The 20,270-nt window shown below is 35.1% G+C and overlaps 1 pseudogene; it reads left to right on the top strand.

Annotated features, from left to right (window-relative positions):
• Positions 1-6,894: 6,894 nt before the first annotated feature.
• Positions 6,895-8,870, top strand: LOC122596936 (annotated as a pseudogene).
• Positions 8,871-20,270: the final 11,400 nt, after the last annotated feature.

Raw genomic sequence — 20,270 nt, 5'->3', positions numbered from 1 at the left:
AATTTTACCTAAAAGTCTTTGGCTGTACTAACCATGATTTATATTCTTTGAAGCAATCTCGTGGTTGAAAAGCCACAGACCGAACTATGTTAGAACATTGCTTTGTGCATATCTCAATGATACATAGGAAATCCGAAAAAATGTTATACATTTCTATCGGTCATTTCAATAATCCTTTTGATTTTTGAACATGTTAACGGATCATTCTTATTTGGTTCCATTTCTCATCTCACAAACAAAAAAAAAACACAAACACCATACTATAATGTTTATACCAACAACTTCAACCTTACATTTTAGTCACCTTTAGGATTCTTTAGGGTGGGCTAATGGTTTGGGTTGCTGTTTTAATGGTCGACAGTTCTCCATGTTCAATATATCTAGTTTCGGATTGTGTTATTTCTTTTAGCATTTTATCAATCAATGTTTGCATAATGACATTGGTTCCGACTTTGTTATTATGAGGGGGAGAAAAAGATTATGATTGATTAGGAAAGAAATAAGAATAATTTGATGGAGAAGAGTTTATGCTTGGTTTGTGCAAATATGGAGTTAGTATGTGAAAAGGTGTTTTGTTTGTGTATAAAAATTCGAAAATTAGTTGAAAATTACACAAAATCGAGCTATGGATCGTTCAGGTTAATGTGTCAAAGATTTTCAAAACATTTCAGTCGATTGAGCTCAAATGTTCACTAGATTTTAGTTGATTGAGATCTTGACTTGAAAAGGAAGAATTGAGATGAATACAAAGATAAGAATGAAACCAAAGATGAAAGGATATTCTCTCAAGATGGAACAAATGTTCAAAGATGCTCCAACAAGGTTATTCTCATGAATTGAGGGGGAGCATGATTACTTCATAAGAGACTTATTCAAAATCCATTCAGATGTTTACTCTCCAAAGTGTTCAAATCAATGTGACTAAGATCAAAGCTACAAAAAGTTGTAAGATTGGTTAGAAGATTCAAGACAAAGAAGTAATGCTTCAAAAGAGTCTTCATCAACATATTTCATTGAAGATCTTCAAAGTCATACAATAACACTTTTTCAAGAAGCTCCAATGCATATATCAAGGGGAAGAGTACAAGTTCATGATACTTCATTTCAAGAAGCTGAATTTCACTCAAGAATTGAAGATTGAAGAATCAAAGACAAGTTCATATCTTCCGCACCTCAAAAGACAACTCTAATTCATGATTCAACAATCTTCAAAAGTTTCAAGACACACACACACACACATTTTATTCTCTGTTCAAAAAGGAACATTGAGAATCTCTTCATGATTTCACTTCAAGAAGTCCAAAACCAAGACTGAATCAAGTTCACCAAAGACTTGTGTCTACATACCAATTGTCTTCACCATCGGGCTCATCAAATTCATTCCTACAAGACAAAGATAACACGTACTTCATTCATTACAATATATCACTAAGGGGGAGAATGTTAGAAATCCAAAAATAGTGATAAATTGTAATTTAAGTTATTGGACTTACTTGTTGTTAAGTCATAGTTAAATGATTTCTAAGGATGAGGGACTAGATGTGATAATTAGCATAAATGTATAGTTAGACTATAAATACTCCCTCTCACCTTAGAAGTCATAAGCTTTTCACCCATTTCTTTCATTCCTGTAACAATTACACACACTTAATACCAATCTTTCCCTCTCTCTCTCTCTCTCTCTAAAAATACACACTAAAACACCAAGAACACAGACACATCCAAATCAATCATTGAATCTGTGAATCCGGTGCTGAAATCATGTTATTTACAGCTCTGAAAGCCTGATCTTCCTGTGGTGCCTTGATCGTTCGATGTTTCGCCCAGGCTCGCGCTGTAACCACCTGCTGTAGTGGTGGGGGAACGATAACTTGGCCCGGGTGTGTCGAAGGAGAATCCATCTTGGGGGTCTGATCCTCCGTGTGTTGTTCTCGGTATTCCTGAATTGGGTGTCCTTGGGGAGTGTTCTCCGTCAGCCATCCTGCTTTGATTATTATGATCATGGCCAGGGTCTTATTTTCGTATTTTCTTCCCTCTATTTTTTTTTGAGGTCCCACGGATGGCGCCAATTTGTTTGATCAAATAATCGCACTATGTCTCAACCGGAGGTATGAGTGGGGTTATTGGTGTTTATCGGCGATTCCCTTACGGTTAGAGGGTCCGAGAGACCGCTTTACGCCGGATGGTTTTGCTGTGTCTAAGTCAATTCGTTCAACTTAGGGTTTAAGGGTTTTGTTTAGGGTTTATTCGGAGGTCGAATAAACTTGGTGTGTGGATTTATGATTATTGCGTATTGCGTATGTCATGATGTGCCGTGAGGCTTCCTCCTCTATTTGTATAGAGGGTAAATAACTTGGAGATGAGGGTAAGAGAATTAGGGTAAATCTCTTCCTCTTTTGTGAATATATTGTTTCCTTCTTGAGGAGATTTGTGGTAATCTTGTTACCTAATTATGTCCGAGTATATCGGAGCTTAGGTATGTTTAATAGAATAATTATGGGAAAGATCTTTATCCGATCTTTATCGTATATCTCCTCGGAGCTCGGTATCTGTTACCTTTAGGGCTCCAGGGTGATCATGTTTAGACGGAGGTTAAGCTCCGTTATGGGTTTACCTGTAGAAAGATGACTTCATTTTCTGCTTCCAATACGGAGCTAGAGCTCCGTATGGTTATATCATCAAGTGTCAACTAAGAAAACGTAGTTGGTGAGTGCATAGGTTTTCATGTAAATCTCGTTACATATCCATTTTAAACACTTACAAAACATGTTAGTAGAGGTCAGCATACCTAAACCACATGACCGACAAAATTTCCATATTATATTATCAAGTTTTCCAAATACCACAATGTTATTTCAAAGCGATGAAAATCCATGGTACTTATAGAGTTCTCATTTGTCAAATCATCTTGAGAGAAAAGTATATCAAATGATCAATCATATATCACATCAAAACCATTCGGTCATCAAGATTTCAATATTGCCAATTTCAACAACTTTCAAGATTCCATATAAGGTCCAATACCCAAACCGTATGTTCATTCCATAATAACATGTCCCAAAATAATCATTTTAAAACTTTTATATTCAACATATCCGATGAGTTTAACTTGATCCACTACTAAGACCCTTTCACGTCAAAACCACCATAATTTCCTGTTGTATAACAACAATAGCACATGTTGTCAATCACGTGCGTTAACCATAATTGGGTCGTGCCATGGAGACGACCAATAAAATATAAAGTAGACTAAAGCACCCTTAGGTCGACAACCGTTGAGGGCGGCCACAGAGGCAGCCAATCAACCTGTCACCATCTTCGTGAGTGAGGGGACGAATCCTAGTTACGCAAATCTCTAACTACATGCCTCAATGAGTTAATAGTAGTATAGCGGAGACTAGACTTTGACAGTATTCAAGCTCATCATATAATATATATCACATTGAAAATACAACATAAATCCCATATCATAAACATTCTTTCAAAGTATCATTTCATAAAAGAAAACAATTTTATTTATCATGTTTTTCACCCCGAAGGTAAAACACATTAAAGAGTTTGAAAGGGGGCTATGACTCACCTTGATATGCAGAGCATCATATATACTTATCCAAAATGGGTACTTCCTATCTATTGCTTCCTTGATCATATATTTCATCATGATCCTCATCCACATTTCAAAGCCAAGACTATCCCTACGAGACGACTAATATACATAAGTTCCTATCTTAAGCCATTACTTATAAATGCCACTTTCATTAAGTTGTCACCAATTATGGAATCCAAGTGTATTGCTAATATTCGCATCTTTTTAGTTGTAAAGATTGATGGTGTTAAAGGTTACTTCCATTATATACGCAATTATAAGTTGTCAGAACTGCGGTAACTTGGCTTCATTTGTGGTTTCGTTTAGCATCTTAGGTTATCATATGCTAATGCCATATTAGGTTATATTAACCTTATTCATCATTTGATGTGTAACAAATTTTTGCATGAATTAGCATTTGTGATATCAATTTATAGTTTGGTTAACGTAATTACTTATGTCCATCTCACTTAGTTATCTTTTGTTTTATTTTGATTACACTTATCTTCAACTCGCATATTTCTCGTTATGGCTTATGATTACTCGGTTTATGAAATTCGTTTAAGTGTTACGGACCATTATCATTTGGGCCTAAGTGTTATGGAATTTTAAGTGATTTGGGCTTAATTTAGTTATTGGGCTTAGCCGTGTTTGGGTTATGTGCTTAATGCGTTATATTAGTTATTGGGCTATATGGTTTATTGGGACAAGTGGGCCTAGTGAATTATGGCTCAATGGGTTCATTATTTGGGCTGGTTTAGCCCATCATGATCTTTAGTCCATTCCTTAGCCCATTACACAAATTATTAGTTTACTTTAGAATTTTCTGTTTTTACTTCACATTTATATGAAATGTTGGCTACCATTTTGGGTTCAATCCGAATTATTTGGACCTTCATGATTTTTACAAAAAGACTTATGTGTATCTAGTACTTTTGTGAATTTTTGGTGAATTTTTAGATATGGTTTACTATGCATAAAAATTATGTAAACTAATGTGGTCAAAAAGGCTATTGTTTGGCGACTTGAAATGTTTTATAAAAGTTTTTAGTGATATGACTTTCAGAAAAATCCCACAAATTTATTTTAAGTTATGGACACATTGAACTCACCTTTCACCAAGTTTGACCTTCTGGAACCTTATGGATTAGGAGATAAAAATTGTTAAAGTTGATAAAATATTCAGACAAAAATGAAGCCTTGACCAGTTTTAGTAGAAAAATCATATCTTATGTTTGGTTCAGTATTTTTGAGTAATTCCAGTTGGAAGTTAAACTTAACTCTCTTATCTACAACTTTTAGTTTAAAAGTTTTGCTTGAAACGGCTCTCACATGCCAAATTTACCCGTTCCAAGACAGAAAATGGATTCTGTCAGATTTGTTCTTGATCATATAAACTCACCAATGACCTTTCTTGCTTAATTAACACTTTAATTTATCACTTATAAGATCAACACTCATTTTGAATCATTTTAACATAATATTTACTGATTTCAAATATATTCAAGATCATTCATCAAAAATCCATCTCAAAACCAAACTTTTAACAAGCTAATCTAACACAAAATATGTACATGCATGTCAAGATCTAACCTTTTTGAGCATAATCAAGCTATGAACTTTAATCCACTTTTTGAAAACATCATTTTTATGAAAAATTCCAGAAGTATAAACATATTTTCTTTGATAGAAAATCATTTTAGTGAGACCCATTTAACCATTTTATAGCAAATCATTCAACTACTAACTCTTGGGTCTTGTTCTTGTTGAATCATTGAATCCTTTCTCTAGATCTTTACATGCATGAACATGTGAGATAAGGATTTATCAACCTTGCCCTCATTGAGTTTAAATCAAGAAGAAAATCAAAGAAAAACATGATTTTTGAAAATGATCTTTTAGTATCTACAAAAACAAGATAGATTAAACAAAGAGATGATGAGTTATACCCTTGATTAACTTGGATTTGATGAAGAAAAGGTGAAGATTTTCGTGGCTTTCTAGACTCCATATAACCCTTAATCCAAGCTTGAAATAACCCTTAAACCTTATTTGAATTAACCCTTTAATAATCTAGCCTAAAACCCTTATTATTATAGTTGATAAGTTAAAGATTCAATTTTCCGGAAAATTGCCGGAAAATCAATAGTAACAATAAGCTAAGAATCAATATTTTTAATTCATTATCGGCTTCTATTACTAATGATTGTTATGCTATTGATGCTATTGATGAACAGGTCCAAAAGCATGCAACTCGTATGCTTAAGGACGATGTTTTTGAGTGTTTTTATGCAGATGATGAAGATTTGCTAGAGGTAGAGGAGGTGAATGCTATTGAAAAAGCAGTTTCTAGCACAGTGGATTCTCAAATGCCACCATGGTCATACAAATTCGAGCCATTACCTCATAGCATCGACACAGCCACCAAGCCATCATTGGAGACACCTCCTATTCTTGAGCTTAAACCTTTACTTTCTCATTTGAAATATGTTTTTCTTGGTCCTAATAAAAGCTTACCAGTTATTATTGCTTTTGATCTTTCACGACCACAGGAGGAGGCATTAATGGAGGTGCTTGGTAAGTACAAAGCTGCGGTTGGATGGACCATTGCTGACTTAAAAGGGATAAGCCCATCGTTGTGTATGCACAGGATTGTAACTGACCCGGATGTTAAACCATCCCGCGATGCTCAAAGACGGTTGAATCCCAATATGCGAGATGTGGTAAAAAAGGAAGTGCTAAAATGGCTGGATTCAGGTATTATCTTTCCCATTTCGGACAGTCAATGGGTCAGCCCAACTCAGACTGTTCCGAAGAAATCTGGCATCACCATTGTTGAAATGGAAGATGGAGAGCAGATTACTACCCGCCCTGTCACGGGATGGAGGGGTTGTATAGATTATAGGAAGTTGAATCTTGTTACTTCTAAGGACCATTTTCCATTACCATTTATTGACCAAATTGTAGAGAAACTAGCTGGCCAAAAGTTTTACTGTTTTTTAGATGGGTATTCAGGTTAAAATCAAATACCCATTCATCCTAATGACGAGGCCAAAACCACATTTACTTGTCCATATGGCACCTACTCCTTTCGAAGGATGCCATTTGGTTTATGCAATACACCCGCTACTTTTCAACGTTGTAAGATGAGTATTTTTTCTGACAAGGTGGGTGATTCTTTAGAAATTTTTATGGATGATTTTTCTATTTTTGGTCAATCTTTTGAAGCATGTCTAGGTCAATTAGAAAAGGTTTTAAAAAGATGTACCAAGACAAATCTTGTTTTGAGTTGGGAGAAAAGTCATTTTATGGTAAGGGAAGGAGTTGTGTTAGGGCATGTTGTTTCTGAACGTGGTTTTGAGGTAGACCGGACCAAAGTACAACTCATTTCCACTCTCCCACCACCGACCAATGTTAAGGGTGTCCGTTCATTTTTAGGACATGCAGGTTTTTATAGGCGATTCATTAAGGACTTTAGTGCTATTTCTAAACCGTTGTGTAATTTGTTGTTAAAAGATGCACCATTTACTTTTGATGAATCTTGTCTTAAGGCCTATAACTTGTTGAAGCAAAAGCTAACCGAGGCCCCAATTTTGCAATCACAGGATTGGACAAAACCTTTTGAAATTATGTGTGATGCAAGTGATTATGCAGCGGGGCGGTTTTGGGACAACGGGTTGACAAAAAGCCCGTTGTGATTTATTATGCAAGTAAAACTTTTTCTGAAGCTCAATTGAATTATACAACAACTGAAAAAGAATTACTTGTTGTTGTCTTTTCTTTAGATAAATTTCGTTCTTATATTTGGGGGTCTAAAGTTATTGTCTTTTCTGATCATAGTGCTTTAAAACATTTATTGGAAAAGAAAGATGCAAAACCTAGACTGATTCGGTGGATTCTTTTGTTACAGGAATTTAACCTAGAGATCCGTGATAAAAAAGGTTGTGAAAATGTTGTTGCAGATCATCTGTCTAGGATTCCTCCAGCGCCGTTTGACCCCACTGAATTGATTCAAGAAAACTTTCCAGATGAAAGTTTATTTAATGTTTCTAATCTACCTTGGTATGCTCACATTGTTAATTATTTGGCTACGCAGAGATTACCAGAGCATTGGACCAAGCAGAAAAAGGATTACTTTTTCTCTCAGCTGAAGTACTATATTTGGGAGGATCCGCAGCTTTACAAGATGTGTCCGGACCAGGTAATTCGTAGATGTGTGCCCGATCATGAGCACAATGATATTCTTGCACATTGTCATTCTTTTGCATGTGGTGGTCATTTTAGTGAAAGAAAAACAGGGCATAAGGTACTTCAATCTGGTTTCTTTTGGCCAACTATTTTTAGAGATGCACATTTATTTGTTAAAGCATGTGTTAGGTGTCAAAAGGTTGGTGGGATATCTAGATGGGACATGATGCCCTTGAACCCTATACTTGTTTGTGATATTTTTGATGTGTGGGGCATTGACTTTATGGGTCCCTTTCCTACTTCTTTTGGGTTTGAATTTATTTTAGTGGCAGTTGACTATGTTTCTAAATGGGTAGAGGCTGAAGCTACTAGGACTAATGATCATAGTGTAGTGCTTAAATTTGTTAAGAAAAACATATTTGCTAGACATGGAATTCCCAAAGCTATTATTAGTGATGGTGGATCTCATTTTAAGAACTTTAAATTTGGCAAATTACTTAAGCACTATGGTGTGAATCACATAATTGCTACACCCTATCATCCACAAATAAGTGGACAAGTTGAAGTGTCAAATAGGGAAATTAAAAGGATTTTAGAAAAAACCGTTCGACCCGACTGCAGGGATTGGTCACAACGGTTAGATGATGCTTTATGGGCATATCGAACGGCATTTAAAACCCCTATTGGCATGTCACCTTATCGACTTGTTTATGGTAAAGCTTGTCATCTACCTGATGAACTTGAGCATCGTGCAGAGTCGGCTATTAAGCAGGTAAACATGGACTTGGATGAAGCTGGAGTGGCAAGAAAACTTCAATTGTTAGAGTTAGAGGAGATGAGACGAGAAGCTTACGAAAGTTCCAATATCTACAAGGATAAAACCAAAGCTTTCCATGATCGACACATAGTGAGGAAGTCATTTCAGGTTGGTCAAAAGGTATGGTTATTTAATCGTATAAAGTTGTTTGCAGGTAAGCTGAAGAGTAAATGGACTGGGCCGTTTATTGTCACCAAAGTTACACCTCATGGAGCAGTAGAGATTAAGAATTTGGATGGGGGCGAGCCATTAATGGTCAATGGTCAAAGGTTGAAGTAATGTTTTGAATTGGAGAAAGGTGCAGCCATGACTATGGATGTGGTACATTTTGTGCCATGTCAATCTAACGATTAAGCTCCAACCAGGTATCGTCAGGCTGATGACGTTAAACTAAGCGCTGAATGGGAGGCAACCCATTATTTTCGTTAATTTTTAGTCTTTTTATTTTAATTTTTTTTTTTTAGTTATGTGACCAATAATACAATTGTCCATCATGTGTGATCAACTTTTACAAAGTTGGGGAGTGGTTTGTATTACTTTGTTTTATTTGTGTCAACCCCGGGAGAGAGAAAGATGTGAATTTTTGGACTAATGGACTGATCTCTAATTTTGAGCATTGAGGGAAATGCTCAGCTCAAAGTTGGGGAGGGGAGTCAAACTTGTTGTTTTGTTTTTAGTTCACTTTTTTGTTAGTTCAAGTATGAGCAGGTTCAAGAAGAGAGAAGGATGGTGCAATAGAAGAAACGCAATGACGATTGATATGCATTTTGAAGATTTTCATGTCAACCATGCATTAAAACGCATCATCTAAACCAGGGAAGTTTCATTTTTCTTATACTTCTTTGATATGAGTGTGCCAGTGATCGCATTGACTCTAGAACTCGTCCTTGTTGATCATTTCGAGACCGCAGTGAGATCACTTCGGTGATATAGGTATGACTAGAAGACGAAGAGGCAAATTAGGATTAAACCCTCGTTCTTTGTTTGTTCACCCCTTTTTATGTTTCATTGTTATTTGTTCATTGTTATGTGCTTGTTTTTAGTAGCTAACTACACTGGTTAGTGAACCACCTTTGTGAAACCCTTGTTACACTCATTTTCAGTGTAAGAAACAATAGTAAACATGTTGTCATTAGCCTGTTCATTTGTTTTTAGATCCACCCCAAATATTTCACCTATTCTAGCCATACCGATAGTCAAAATCCATGGTGGGTCATTGGTTGCCTATGCTAGAGGGAGGTTTGGGTTTGTCAAGTTGGGTTTGATATACTCTCGGTTTTGAGAATAGGTTGAATTGTCATGAATTTTGGTTAAGTCTAGATTAATCAAACTAGTAGAAGTATGATTTGTTAATGCATTTTAAAGTTCAAATGAAATACCAATTAGGCAGGGTAAAAATAGTTCACAAAAAAAAAGGAGTAAAAACAGAAAAAGAAAAAAAAATGAAAAAATGAGAAAAAATGAACTTGGACTATCAATTGATATTTCTTACATTTAAGTCAAATTATTATAAGTTGGTATGTTAGTTAAAGCCAACAATGGTATGTTATAGTTGTTTAAGTCGTCTTGAATGTAGTACACCACAATGGTGTCGGTTTCTATTGGTCTATTAAGATGTATTGTCAGGATAACGTCTTATTGGGTTAGTTGGGAAGATGGCAACTAATGACACGGGTTGTGTTGGACTAGACTATGTTTTTGAATTTTTAATTTCTATTTTATTTTATATTTTACAACAATTTTCCCAAATATTCCATACCCTTATTTTTAATGACCCTTTTCACAATATTAAAACCCTTTAAAAGTTCTCTTCTGATGGTTGTACCTAGTTCTTACACCACGTCGGTGGAGATTTGATTCTAGAACAAGCTTATGGTAAAATAGTATGCATCACGACTAGGCGTTGAGTGATTATACAAATTACAACCCAATAGTCTGTTAGTTGGAGTGTGATAGTGAGATATGTTTCCTTTCATTTGAGTGGTGCTTAGTCGTGTTCTATCAAGGCTTGAGAATCATTTGAGTATTGACAAACATTTCAGTTTTCATTTAAGATTAAAACTGTCTAACCATCTCAATTATTTTTCAACTTAATGGTTTAGCTTCTTTTTGTTAATTGTCATGTTTTTCATATTTGTGTACCAAAGGAATAATTTGATTTTGAAAGATGGATTTTCTTGAGGGCAAACAAAGCTTAAGTTGGGGAGGTTTGATAAGTCATAATTAGATATATATTAAATGGTCTAAAAATGATTATATAGATTAATTTTCTATTAGAATAGACCTACTTTGATATATATTTTACTTATTTCAGGTTTGAGTTAAGATGGATAAATTATAATTTAAAATGGTGATCAAATGAAGCGATTTTGTTCGAGTACGATTTGGGATAAAAATACATGGCGTGAAGCTAGTCTTGGTTGTTTACACCATCCATCTGCATAAAATTGTAATAGGAGGATTTAATTGTATTTGTTTGCTTTGCCGTGTACATGGAGGAGACAGGAGATATGCACTTCAATATATTAGTTGTGGACTGTTAGTTTTCTTATTTGGGCCGTGGATCACTAACCAGCCCAATATCTCATGTGAAGTCCGAATGAGCAAGTCACAAAAGAAAAGGCCCATGTGCAATTTTGTTTTGGCTATGTCGGCTAAAAATTCTTTACGTGGTCATCATGAAAAAAGGAAACAAGAAGGTTATATATATATATATTCCATTCGAGGAGCCGTGACAGAACATAAGATATCCGCAGGAATTATTTCGTAGGAGTTTTTGAAGTTGGACAAACAATAAATATTCGACAAGATATATCTTTTGGCTTGCGGGCGAATTGAAGGAAAGAACAGAATTGGAGTTTATTCGACATCACCATGGAGCAAAGCTTTTCTTTATCAATTGTTGGTGATTTGAAGATGACGATGTCTGGCTAAGGTTTTTGCAAGCTCTCCCGATGAATAATTGTTAGTTAGTTTTATTTAATAAACTTTACTTTCAGTCGCTTAAACATTGTTCTTTTTAGATTATAATTCATATGACTGTGTAATAACACGATTTCTGCAATTGATTCGATCTCAACAATGGCGGTTCAAGTGTGTGTGTTCTTGGTGTGTTTAGTGTGTGTGATTTTCTAGAGAGAGAGAGAAAGAGACGATCTGTATATGTTGTATGTGTAAAATGGATAAAAAGCTTATGATTTCTAAGGAGTTGAGGGTATTTATAGTCTAAATCTACAATTAAGCTAATTGACACTCCTAGTCCCTCAACCTTAGAAATCATTTCACCATGTCTTAACAACAACAACGTCCACTAACTTAAATTACAATTTATCACTATTTTTGGATTTCTAACATTCTCCCCCTTAGTGATATATTGTAATGAATGAAGTACGTGTTATTTTGTCTTGTAGGAATTACGTTGATGAGCCCGATGGTGAAGACAATTGGTGTGATGAAACAAGTCTTCAAAGTTTTCTCATTGTCTCTGGAGAACTTGAATCATTCTTGGTCTTGGACTTCTTATAGTTAAAACATGATGAAATTCTCAATGTTCTATTTAACAGAGAATAAAATGAATGAGTCTAGAATCTTTGAAAATTGTAGAACCGTGAATCAGAGTTGTCTTTTGAAGTGCGAAAGGTATAAATTTGGCTTTGGTTCTTCAATCTTTGATTCTTGAATGAAAATTTGTTTCCTTGGAATGAAGTATCAAAAACTTAAACTCTCCCCCTTGATATATGCCTTGAATCTTCTTGATCAAGTATTATTATATGACTTTGAAGATCTTGAATGAAATGTGTTGATGAAGACTCTTTCGAAGTTTTACTTCTTTGTCTTGAATCTTCCAATCAATCTTTTCAACTTTTGTAGCTTTGATCTTTGTCATTTTGACTTAAACACTTTGGAGAGTAAACTTTTGAACAAAACTTTGAATTAATCATGCTCCCCCTCAATTCATGAGTGTAAGCATTTTGAAGCATCTTTGAAGAATATCCTTATTTTCGATCTCATCCTTAAAAAAACTTTCAAGAGAACATATTTCGGCGGCAAAATTCACTTCTTTTTCAATCAATCATAATATTTTTCTCCCCCTCATAATGACAAAGTTGGAAACCAATGTCATTATGCAAACATTGATTGATAAAATGCGAAAAGAAACTGTGAGATAAGAAATGAAAGACCGGATAAGGATGATCCGTTAACATGTTCAAAAATCAAAAGGATTAATGAAATGACCGAAAGAAATGTATGACATTTTTCGAATTTTCTATGTATCATTGAATTATGCACAAAGCAGAATTTTAACATAGTTCGGTCTTTTGGCTTTTCAACCTCAAGAATGCTTCAAAGAATGTAAACCATGGTCAGTGTCACCTAAGCGTTTGATAACCATATTTTACTATCCTTAAAGATTTTTTCTGAAAATTCCAAGGTCACAATAGACTTCTTGTTAATTCAATAATCACACAGAGGTAATTATGAAACCTACTTTCAAAGCTGGAAGTGATGTTAGCAATGGTAGGATTTCCATTTGATCATCGTGAAATATCAATTAAGATATCACTACAAATGTTCCGGCTATATCACAAAGATAAGCATTTATATCACAAAGATATGACGCAAATGTGTCCTAAGAAAATGAATAAGGATCAAATTAATGATCAAGCAAGATAGCTCTAGCCACAACGTGATTTAAATGAAGTCGGGGACCGGAGCAGAGTGTCGCCCTTATTCAATATCAACATCTTCCAAATGAAGAGTCAATAGAAATGTGAAAATCTCCGTGAGAAATAAAACAAGTATTTGTTAAGAAACACTTGAGTGGTTAGGTAAAGATGTGCATCGCTTCATTGGGTCTATGAAGTCTTAATCAAGATATTAACAAATGACATCCGATATAAATGTGTTTTACCCGGCGATTTGAGAGTTTTAGGGAAGAGTATCATTCCTTTTAACCCTTTTCACACAACATATCACCATAACCTCTCACTTTTCAACTTTACTCCCTCCATCCTATTTGCACAAAACCATCATCACTCAAAATACCCTTATAATCTAAAGAGAGAATTGAATACTCCAGGGTTAGAACTTATCGGTGATGATGAAGTTCATGGAGTGAACGAATCGCTCAAGTACAAACTAAACACCGAACTTCAATTGATGAAAATCATTTGAAAATCATCAAATGTGTGTAAGAAAATGATTTGAAAACACATTTGAAGTTTTGAAATTTTTGAAATCACAAACTCCCCCTTAATCTATGCAAAGGTATATCTTAAAAGTTTTCATAGAAAGGTAGAGCAAAAATTGGTTTTTGTGAAGTCAAAAAGAGTCTAAAAGTGAACAAGATTTTAATGAACACAAATTTTTGCGTCAATAACAATGTTCATAGTAAGACTACTCGGGAGTACACAAAGGCGTTCAATCCTTTGCATCTTACATTAACAAGTTGGATGCAAATAAAACATTTAAGCACAAATTTAACTCAATCAATTGTTCAAGATGAGACAACTCGGGAGTACACAAAGGCGTTCAATCCTTTGCTTCTCATATCAACAATTGAGAGTTTTTTGAAACATGAAATTCATTTGAAAAATTTGAAGTTGTTTGCAACAAAATCAAGATTATTGAAGAGAATTGTTTGCAATTTTAAACAAATGAAAAATTGTCATTACACATACATATTCATATAAGACCACTTGGAAGTACACATAGGTGTTCAATTCCGCGTTATCTTATATCAATCTATATGTATAACAACACATTTTATACCAACTTTGAAATATAAATAATTTCAAATAAGAACGGATTATGCACAGAGTATGCAGAAGCCATTTTGAAATAACTAGCTCAATGAAGAACGGGTTGCATACAGAATATATGCAAGCTATTTTGAAATAGAAAAAAAATTAAGAAAATCTTTTTGTTATTTTTCAAAATTTTATATTTTTGTATTTGAGTTTTGTCTTTTCAAATTTTGTATTTTGTTTTTCAAGAATGTATCAAGAACAAAATAAGTTAAGGTTCAAGATTTAACATGCCAAGCTTAGAGATTAGAAAGTTAAACCTTTTCTCATCCAGTGGTTTAGTGAACAAATCTGCAAGCTGATAGTCAGTTCCCACAAAGTAGAGCTCGATATCACCTTTCTCAATATGATCTTTGAGAAAATGATATCTCACATCAATATGCTTTGATCGAGAGTGGTTTACTGAGTTGACTGCAATAGCAATGGCACTTTGAGAGTCACAATAGATGGGAATATGATCATATTTCAGACCATAATCAGTAAGTTGAGTCTTCATCCATAACACTTGAGCACAACAACTAGCCGCAGCCACATATTCAGCTTCAGCTGTGGATAGTGACACACAATTTTGTTTCTTGGAAGACCAACTTACAATTTTATCACCTAAAAATTGTAAAGTACCAGAAGTGCTCTTGCGATCAAGCTTACAACCTGCATGATCTGCATCTGAATAGGCAGTTAAATTGAATCCAGTATCCCTTGGATACCAGAGACCTAAATTGGGTATACCCTTTAGATAACGAAATATTTGTTTAACAGCTTGAAAATGTAAATCAGTTGGAGCAGCTTGATACCTAGCACACATACATGTTGCAAACATTATATCTGGGCGAGATGCTGTAAGATACAACAATGAACCAATCATACTTCTATATCTTATTTGGTCAAATGGTTTCCCATTTTTATCAACATTAATACTTGTACGAGCAGCCATTGGAGTTGAAATTGAAGAACAAGTAGTCATATCAAACTTTTTCAACATGTCATGAATATACTTACCTTGTGATATGAAAATACCATTTGGTAGTTGTTTGATTTGAAGACCCAAAGAGTAGTTCATTTCCCCAATCATGCTCATTTCAAAATGATTAACCATTAGAGATGAAAAGTTTTGACAAAATGTTTGACTGGTTGACCCAAAGATAATGTCATCAACATATATTTGGACAAGAAGAACATGCTTACCTTGTATGCGAATGAATAGGGTAGGGTCAATTGTGCCTTTGGTAAAGCCACCTCTAATCAAGAAAGTAGATAAGGAATCATACCATGCTCGAGGTGCTTGCTTAAGACCGTAGAGAGCCTTGTCTAACCTGTAAACATGGTTTGGTCTTTTGGGATCAACAAAACCTTCTGGTTGTTCAACGTAAACTTCTTCTTTGAGATCACCATTCAAGAAAGCTGTCTTCACATCCATTTGAAACACATGAAGTTTCTGAATGCAGCATAAGCTAAGAAGATCCGAATGGCTTCCATTCTTGCAACTGGAGCAAAAGTTTCGTTGAAATCAACACCAGGTTGTTGGCAATAACCCTTTGCGACTAATCTTGCTTTGTTCCTTACTACCACTCCATTCTCATCCTTCTTGTTCTTGAAAATCCACTTTGTACCAATAGGTTCATTTTTCCTTAGGTTAGGAACTAATCTCCATACTTTCAGTCTCTCAAACTGAGCGAGTTTGTCTTGCATAGCTTTGACCCATTCTGGATCTCGAAGAGCTTCAGAAACAGTTTTGGGTTCAATGTTGCTAAGAGAAAGTGCAACAAGACACTCATTCACTGAAGTACGAGTAGTTACTCCGGCTTGTGGATCTCCAATAATGTTATCAACAGGATGATCTTTTCGCATACGTGACCATTTGTGATCATGAGGAAGAGGATCTTGTTGATTGACATCAACATCATCATCATTAAAACCAGAGTTTTGCTGAGAGACGGCATCATAGCTTGGTAGAACAGCTTCCTCGTAAGATGGATGATCGAAGTCAAGAGGCACATATACATTTGGAGTGTTTATCGGATTGGTAGTCTGGGTAAATTGGGTAGGTTGTTCTTGAACATTCACTGGAGAAGAATTATCAGGAGAGGATTGAGAAGAAGAATCATTAGAAGAGGATGAAGAACTACTACTTGAATAAGTAGCAACTTGCTCAGCAGAACTTGATGATGATTCATGAAGGTTGTCAGGAACTGGATCATTGTTTGGAATTGTTCAATGATGACTTGAGGTTCCTCATCATGAATCGGTTTTGAATTGTAGAATTCTTCAAAAAGAATGTCTAACTCATCACTCGTTGGAGCTGGAAACTTCTTGAATTTGGATGCTAAAGTAGAAGTCCTTGATGAAGTACTTGAATCACTTGGACCATTATTTGTTGGTAGCAAACTTTCTTCTCGAAAATCATGCCCGACATCTCATCAAACCAAACATTCATTGTTTCTTGAATCGTATTTGTTCGGCGATTGTAGATTCGATAGGCAATTGATGTCTTGGAATAACCAACAAAGTAACCTTCATCACCTTTCTTCTCGAACTTTCCAAGATTCTCCCGATCATTCAGAGTATAACAAACACACCAAAGATATGAAAATAGTTGATGTGGGTTTTCGTTTGTTAACAACCTCATAAGGAGTCTTCTCAAAACGCTGATTAACAATGGACCGATTCTGAGTGTGACAAGCAGTGTCAACAGATTCAACCCACATATTGGAAGGTAACTTAGAATAAGCTAGCATGGTTCTTGCAGCTTCCACAAGCGTTCGATTTCTCCTTTCAACGACACCATTTTGTTGTGGGGTACGAACCGCAGAGAATTGGTGAGTAATGCCTTTAGATTTACAAAATTCATCAAACATGGCATTTTTGAACTCAGTTCTGTTATCCGAACGGATGTAACGGACTGGAAGTTGAAGATTTACTTGAGTAGAAGTGATGAAATCGATCAAAGTTTGAGTTGTTTCATCCTTGGAGGCAAGAAACTTGACCCAAGTATATCTTGAATAATCATCAACAATAACCAAAATGTATCTCTTCCTATTTCGGCTTTGAACTTTCATTGGTCCACAAAGATCCATGTGAAGCAAATGAAGAGGTGCTAAAGAATTTGGAGATTTCTTCGGTTTATGAGAAGCTCGTTTTATCTTCCCAACGGCACAAGAAGGACAGACATGCTCACTTTCATACTTATAGTCTGGCAAGCCTTCAACAAGATGCTTATTGACTAAAGTATTGATGGTAGGAAAATTTAGGTGAGAAAGTCTTCTATGCCACAACCAAGAATTCTTTGAAGTAGCCTTTGAAATGAGACAAATATTATCGGTTGGTTGGTTATCATCAAGATTGACGGTAAAGAGGTTATCATCGCGGTCGCCACACAAAATGTCAACTCCATCTAGAGTTTGAACCTTGCAGAGAGATTGTCGAAAAAGAACTTGAAGATTGTTGTCACAGAATTGTCCAACACTGAACAAGTTATGACTTAATCCTTCAACATAGTGAACTTTCTTAATGACAATTCCATTGCGTTCAATGTCGCCATAGCCTAAGATAGGAGCGAAATTGTTGTTACCAAACCGAACAGTTCCCATGAATCGTTCGATAAAGTTCTTGAGCAATGCTTTATTGCCAGTCATGTGTTTTGAACACCCGGAGTCGAGTATCCAAACACAGATGGTTATTTCCTGCAATCAATAGAATTAACCGACTTTAGGTACCCACTTGAAGACGGGTCCTTTGTGGTTAGTTAGCACAGGCAGGGTATATAACTTAGGAGATGCATACAAACATGCTTTCGAATCAACATACTTATTAACAAGCACATTATCAACAAGCACATTTGGATCAAACAAACGAATATTAACACACGAATCAAAAGTAACATGTCTACCACCATTCAAACCATACAAATAAAAGCGAGAATTAACATTGTTTACAACATCACAAGGCATTCCTTGGCATCATTAACATTGTTTTCAAAGATGACTTAAAGATAAATTGTTCGAAACATCAGAAACAAACTTCTTCTTACTACCGTTTTCTCCTTTGCCTTTTCTTCTTTTTCTCAACTTTAGTGATCTTAGGTACTAATGACTTAGCTACCCATTTAGACTCACTAATCAAGCTCTTTCCACCTGTGGGATTGACACTAAGAAGATTAGAACGAGAATTTTGAAGAACTTTTATCTTTTTAGTCTCTTTTGAGGGTGCGGAAACTTCTTGTTTCTTAGGTTTATCATGAGAAAACCAGCCATATCTATCCTATATCTAGTTGCACCATTTGTAGCATCCCTAGTTAGCAAAACTGAGCTAGACCTAGACACTTTAGAATTGAACTAGAATGAGAGCTAGACGAACAAACATTTGAATTGATTTCCAGAAGTTTCACTTTGTTGTATTTGATTTTGGGAATGGTCTCAACTTGTTTGGTTTTAACATGCTTTTCCGGGGTAGGACACTTTGTTTTTAACTTATTGATTCTGGTTTGGTGACAGTCTTGGTTCAGTCTTGACGAGTTTGGAAATAACCCGTTTCTTTGAATAATATGAAGTTGGAGCTTTGGAAAACGATTTTGGAGATTCCTCTTTTGATTCAACTTTGATTTTGGTAGATTCAATCTTTTCTCAGTTTCAGAATCAAAAACATATTCTCCCTCCATGAATTTATCAAAATCATTTTTGGTGAATGGTGAAACCGAAGAGATTTTTGAAAAATCAGGAATCTTGTTTTCCAACTTCACACTATGGGTAATCTCAGGAATGAAATCAACTTGAACTGACACTTCTTTGGTTTCACAAGAAATTAAAGTAGAAGTATCAACACCTATACTAGCACTAAGCTTAGGTGAACAACTAACTCTTCAGGAGACTCACAAGTGAAAAACCTAAAGTAGTACCATATCAAAACTAAACTATGCGCAAGTTCGTCATAAGATAAATCAGATTGCACATAATCATCAGATATAACAGTAGCAGCATTTTGACATGAACACTCAAGAGAATCAGTCAAGGTTTGGGTGGAGGAAACAGTAGATGAAACACACGTAGTCAAGGTTTAGGTCAGTTCGAGTAGAAGCATCCATACAAACTTTCTTAGTATCCACAACAACTAATTTATCCTCGAATTCAAACTTTGAGACTTAAGTTTTTCAATTTCATTTTGTTGAGATTTCACCGTTTGTTGCAAACCTTCTATTTGTTTTTCAAAATGGTAGATGGAACATACATTTTAGTAGGTTTAGGTGAATTACCAACTGACTCTTGGTTTTAAAATTTGATGCTATTTCTTCCAATTTGAAAATTGAAGATTCTTTGAGTTATTTGAAGCATTAATAACATCATAGTTAACCAAAAAATCATTTTGTGGTAATTTCTCAACTTCATTAGTCTCAAAATCGTCATCCAGTGGACGAATAAACTGTTGTACCATACCAAGGCGAAGAAATCTTTCATCATACAAGGGTTCGATTTGTTCTTTGGCTTTTTGTAATGGAGAGATATTCTCAAATCCCAACCCATGAAGAAGTTCCGATCTGTCAATCTTGGACTTGTTGAAATAGGCGGTAAAATCCAAAAGAGGGTTTGTTCGACTTTATATAATCTCTTGATAGAAAAGTATATTCTTTTTAAATTCCTCTTTTGGTTTTGAAGAGTTTCAATCTCAACGCCTTTCAAAAAACAAGTATGATTTAAATCAGAAATCTTTCGTTCAAGTTCAATATTGTTAGGTTTGGATTCTAAAAGTTTCTTGTTAAGAATATCAACATCCATTTGTCTTGCATTGGCCCGAAGCCACTCATTGGTCTTTTGAATTTCAAGATCTTGATTGGATTTTCAAGATCATGAATGGTTTTTTCAAGTTTATAACACTTATGCAA

This window comes from Erigeron canadensis, chromosome 4 (genome assembly GCF_010389155.1).
Source record: "Erigeron canadensis isolate Cc75 chromosome 4, C_canadensis_v1, whole genome shotgun sequence".
NCBI lineage: Eukaryota > Viridiplantae > Streptophyta > Magnoliopsida > Asterales > Asteraceae > Erigeron > Erigeron canadensis.
Note: the sequence above shows the minus strand (reverse complement) of the source record. Positions and strands in the feature narration are given on the sequence as shown.